At 36.4% G+C, this 6,000-nt stretch overlaps 1 protein-coding gene across 19 annotated transcripts in view; it reads left to right on the top strand.

The window, feature by feature from the left end:
• The first annotated feature begins 974 nt into the window (after positions 1-974).
• ptprfa (protein tyrosine phosphatase receptor type Fa) overlaps positions 975-6,000 on the top strand; it is a 229,067-nt gene continuing 224,041 nt past the window's right edge. For 7 of the 19 annotated variants that reach the window (XM_069522621.1, XM_069522626.1, XM_069522625.1 and 4 more), the window contains exon 1: positions 976-1,266. The gene's annotated coding sequence lies outside the window, so the exon portion shown is untranslated. Of the gene's footprint in view, positions 1,267-6,000 lie in introns of all 19 variants that reach the window. The other 12 variants (XM_069522637.1, XM_069522629.1, XM_069522636.1 and 9 more) reach the window with 3 other exon arrangements.

Raw genomic sequence — 6,000 nt, 5'->3', positions numbered from 1 at the left:
TAGGAAAATGCCATGATTTGTGATATGGATCCACAAAATGCATATTGTGTCATGCATACTTTAATACTGTTGGCACTTTAAAAACACTAGGGTTGTACTAGCACTTTGTGTGTATGGTATATTGGCGTTGCTGGTATGCTACAAAAAGAGAAGTTATTTTCCACCTAGAGCGGCAGAAGTGCACGTGCCAGTCCTGTGAACACACCATTACAAAACTAAACAAAGATGCGGTGACAATGTGAATGACAAATTCACAACAAATGTACTTCTCGCACACAAAGGAAAATAATTGCTGAATAGCACCTCAAATTAACACTGAACTAAAACCATACCCACTTTGTTGCTCTCATAAATGTGTAGCTTCACTCAGCCAAGTCTGTAGCAGTGCCCTTAGTGGCTACGTCCCAAAACAATCTGTGCTTCAGAACAGGTCTTGTTTTTTATTTTTTCCCTTTATTTTTCCCTTAAATATTTGTCTGGCACACAGTCATGCAAGCCACTGCAATCTTTGAGTTGAAATTAATTATACTTTAAATATCAGTGTCTCTAAAGGTACAGTGTGTAGATTTTAGTGATATCTAGTGTTGATGTTGCATGTTGCAGCCAAAGTCTATGGTTGCAGCTGAACACCCCTCACCTCACCACAAAGGCGAGAAGACCAACGCGAACCATATGATAAGGGTATTTTCATTGTGATTTGAATTCATATTTTCTTTCTTCTTTCAGTGCTACTGCATCCTGTGGTCTGTGCATGATATTGTGACGTTTGAGTAAGGTCAGAACAGTCTTTATCTAAGAGGATAATTGAAATCAAAATGTTTAACTTTGCATACCTGTAGCTTTTAACCAGTCAAAGTGATATTTGCACTGTTGCACACATAATTTCATAATCGGCAATATTCTACAGAGTGCTTTCACGTCACTGCCAGCCCATACTTCGCTGTAGGGGTTCCGGAAACAGCCGAACATTGCCGACAACTCCCGAGGGTTTAAACCGACAGTGATGTGGATGCTGCTCTGTCAGGGAGGAGCGGCGGACAGCCAGACGGATGGCGCTGTCATACCGTGCACTGTCCCACATACAGGCTGAAAAGCAGCCCAGCGGAACATTCCTCACGGTGCTTACGGACCTTTCTCCTGTTAACAGCGGAGGACTAGAGCAAGTGGATTGGAAGAACAGAGCGACTAAGCTTAACTGTGAGGGGGACCTCTTTGCTCTACGACATCTGTCACGGCATACACGCGTCCAGAGAAGCCCAGAAAATGGTGAGTTACAATGATGACTTTGTGACTGCTTCGTCAGCTGTCAGAGATGCAGCGCCTTGTGGGGACAATGTTATAGGATCGGCCTGCACACTGAACTCTGAATATATTTATACAACTCCGTCAACTCGCACTTACATCTGGCGGAACTCGACGCTCATTGCTGTCCAATCTGACAAAACAACAATCATATAAGAATAATAAATTAATTCATCGTATGCAAAAGCACAGCCTGCGCTACATATACAGGTCACGTTCGGTGATATTAGACTATCTTGACCACATGTAATTGTTACTAAGTTCGACATGAACTAACCACTGAGAGATGATGTGGAGAAAATCGATTAACGTCAACTTTTATGAGCACATTTTGTCAATGGAGGTCTTCCCTGCAAATGATATGCTGGGACAGTTTTAAAATGACTCAGAAGGACTCTTGAGATGGGTGAAGATGCATAAATCCAGCACATTTTAAAATACCGTTTGGACAAAGCATCTTACATAAAATATGTTCTTTTATATGGATCAAACTCTGGATCAAATCTGTGCAGCACATGCATAATTTCTGTCATGCATTGTTTATTTTCTCTCTGGTAAGACAGTGCGTGCTCAGACTCGCTGCAGTCAGTCTGAGCAAGGTGCCTCGTTCTCATTAGGATCCACTATGAGCTTCTTCATGATGGGAACCACGTCGCTGCTTTGATGCATTTTGTAAAGCATGTGTATGTGAGCTTCTGGGTAAACAGTGCCACTCGCGCTGTTTATAATATAGTACCAACACCAGAAACACATTTGCTCAATGTTAAATTGTATTGTGTATGATAAACACGGGGGGGGGGGGGGGGGGGGGGGTGTGTGCTTGTATCTTTTTGGCACTGTATCAGAATTACACAACAACCAGTGAAGAAGCCAAGGTGGTAACAAGTTTAAAGCAACAGACATTATCCTCTTCCATCTATCTTCTGTTGAAAAATAGTTACTGTTACGTTAGCTTTAATATATTATTTTGTAAGCAATGATTTAAATGCAATCCTTATTTTTTATAACAGTCATATACTATATCTCATTCCTCTCTCTGATATAAGTTGCAGGTCTAAAGAATGTTATTTGATTTCACATGTTACTGCAATGTACTCTAGATTGGTTCAATGGGAGTATGATTTTGCTTCATAGTTTTACTTGTATACAGTATACAGTGGAATAACCCAAGACAGAATTTAAAGGTCATAGTTAAATCTGACTGCATAAACATAGACTTTGCCTGAATGAATGACAGTTATTTGTGACCTCATATTTGAAGATATTAAAAAGCTAAAATACATAAATAGATTTCATGAATAATTCAGAGCCATATTTACTTGTAACCACTCATTGTTTATCTAAACTTGAGGATCTCTTTATGCTTGCATGCTTCTTTTGTAAAAGGAATTTCTGATGTTGATGTTATTAAATCAATGAGTTAAGTTGAGGAGACAACTGTATTCAAAATGACTTCTCCAATAAGCTACATTCATCTTCCCATCATTTCTACTATTAAGACAAATCACCAGTGTCTCAAAGCTAATTTATGGTGATAGCCAGTTATCTTGATTGTTTTGTTAAAAAACACATTTTTATACACATAACACTGCTACCAAGAAGCTCTCCACATCAGTGTAACAACCACCTGCCACCTTTCATGAAAAGCAAAAGTCTTAAATTCATACGTTTCTGTAGGTTTGAGCAGTGTTTGAAAAAACAATCCATCAAGTTTATTTTGGGCTAAAAAGGCTGATTTTAAATTACTTGAAATATAGTAATATAAAATAGAACCCAAAAATCTTTTGGATCAGGCTGACTTGGCTCATTTACATCTCTCTCGCCTTTCTAATCTTGCCTCTTCTTCCTCAATAAAAGTTATATGAATAATAATAAAAAGTCCTTTATTGGTCCCGCAATGGGGAAATGTGCATTTATTAACTTTACTAAAATGTTCTTATTTAATATCCCTATTGGTTTCCATACATTTCTGATAAGATTGTCTGCATCACAAATGTCTCTATAAAGTGACTTGTTCTGTATTCTCCCAGTTCCAAAATGCAAATGCTTCAAGAATTAAAAAGGCAGGGGAAGAAGGAGAGAAAGAGGAAAGAAAGTGGAGTGCATCCTTCTGTTTGACATAGTGACAATTGGCTGTCAGACACCTGGACTTGACACAGCCCTTATTAGGCTGGATGGAGAATAAAGAATGAGTTGGGCAGACAGAGTGAAAGAGTGCAACAGTTGGAGGGAAGAGGAGGGAGACCAGGGAGGCTGGAGAGGAGGTGAGATCACAGAGGCAAGAGGGAGACATAGATCTGTGTTCTGAATGTTGTTTATCTACCTGCAGCTCTCCTCATCGTAATGTAGGCCCCAGGCCTTTAAAGTTGTTAGGATCGGCTACAATGTCCTTGAACATCCTCACATTAATTAGTGCATACAACAATAGACGATTATGCTCACAAGCCTTATTCTTATTTTTTGACACATCAATATTTTTCACCAATCGTTCAAATGTGAAATTAGGAGATCGGCTTTTCAGTTGTCCAATTTTTTGTGGTATGAAAAAAAGAATGCAATTGTTACTTTAGATGCCTGTACTTATTATTGCATACGTTCATCTCAACATGTCTTTTCTTTTATTTAACCATGTTCATCATTTATCTACACATTTGTGTATCTTTTGCAAGAAATATCAATTTTTAATGGCTTCACTGTGGGTGGACACCTCAAGACATGTTTCCCATTTATTAATTTTGAATCTTGAATTCAAACAGTATGACTGAAAACTTGATCAAAATGTTTTTATTCATAAAACAGTGTGTGTGCACAACCCCAAAAAGGCAAAAACAAAATTAGAAGGTTAGCACATACTAAATTATAAAAGATTCTGTGTTACTTACGGCTATGATGTCTTAACATTGCATCTAGGTCAAGTATACTTCAGCTGATTCAGTGCAGGTCTAGGTCCCACAATGAACCTTTTCATCACTTAAAAAAGTATTTAGCCATTTAGTAAACTATATAGAAATCAAGATATAATGTATACATTAATTATACATTAGTTCATGGACAATAAAAGCTAACATGCAGAGTTGAGAATCACTGATATCACTGATTCTTGAGAAGTGGGACAAAACCGGATCCAATATTGAAAAAATAAAACCTTAAAGGTCCAGTGTGTAAGATTTAGGTGAAAGGGAACTACTGGCAGATATTTAATGTAGAATAATCCTCATAATGTTTTCACTAGTTCGTTTCATCTAAATTGTATGAATTGTAGTTTTCTTTACACCAGAAAAGGCCCTTTATATTTAAATACTTTATATTTACATTGAGGGGGTCCTCTCTATGGAGGCCGCCATGTTTTTTACAGTAGTCCAGACTGAACAAACTAAACACCTTTTGAGTTTTATGACAACTAAAGGCTACCACAGGTTCTTTTTCATGTTTAGATGGAAAGGGTGAGGTGAGGGGTGTTCAGCTGCAACATGCAACTTCAACACTAGATATCACAAAATTCTACACACTGTACCTCTAAGTTCAGACAAATTAAACTAACATGTATTAAGCTACTGAGCTATGCTTTGATACCTCCCAATTTCTCTCCTTTTTAACAAAATGTGTTCAATTTTGTATCAACACCATCAGACACCAAAACACTTTCACTCACATTATGCAAGACCTATAAAAACTATTACATTTTTTTTCCACCAAGGCTGACAGAGCCCTCAAGAAATGTACTTTCAATGCTTGTATATTTTTATATTATAATTATAAAATAATTTTAACTTAATCTTAAACAGCTATACAAATATTTTTAAGATTTTAAACACATTCTCATGTCTTAGAAATTCTTCTTTTAATTCTGGCTGTGTGCTGATTTTCTCTCTTGCTTTTTTGATACTCTGTTTCTCATTTTACGTTCATTCAGTGACAGATGTTGCCTAACCATGCTGGACTGAAACACACAAAAACAACACTCTCGATATTATCAATCATATTTTCCTGTACTAGAGAGGGAGTGTGTCTATGTACCTTCACCATTATGTGAAACCCTGATAGAGTTGATGACCATCGATTCACAAAAGCAAAGTAGTATATACTGTATATTAAATGAGAATGTGTTTAAAATATTTAAAATATTTTTATAGCTGTTTAAGTCAAAATTATTTTATTAGATTAAATTATATATTTAATATAAATATATATATATGAGATATAAATGATCTAAACATTTCCTGAGAAATTTGAAGACGGTGTTGATATATCATGGTTGTTGCTAACATTAAGATTTAAAATACTATGAAGCCATAACACCTATTTGACCCTGTCTGCCATGGATGCACTCGGCATAGGTGGAATGAGAAAATTGATCCTTTAGAGTGACTGCTGCCCCTAATATTGCCTGATTTTATTAATTTTTTATGAATGTCTGACTATGTTGACAAAAGTTGGGACACAATTTTGAAAACCTTATGAAATATGCATGTGTCATTGAAAAATTACTTTGCTCTGATATGAGATATTATTAAGTTTTTCCTTTTAAGAAACAATCTCATTTTAATCATTAAAACTGTTTTTATCCATGTAAATGTAAGAAGTGAGGATGTGATCATGTGAGTGGTATGATGGACAAAAGCAAATCTATCAGAGAGATATCAAAGCAACATCTGCATGCTTTGATAGTTCAAAAATTAAAGGAGAAGTTTGTTTTTT

Source organism: Paralichthys olivaceus, chromosome 3 (genome assembly GCF_024713975.1).
Source record: "Paralichthys olivaceus isolate ysfri-2021 chromosome 3, ASM2471397v2, whole genome shotgun sequence".
Lineage (NCBI taxonomy): Eukaryota > Metazoa > Chordata > Actinopteri > Pleuronectiformes > Paralichthyidae > Paralichthys > Paralichthys olivaceus.
The sequence above is the reverse complement of the archived record's forward strand: the minus strand, read 5'-3'. Positions and strand labels throughout refer to the sequence as shown.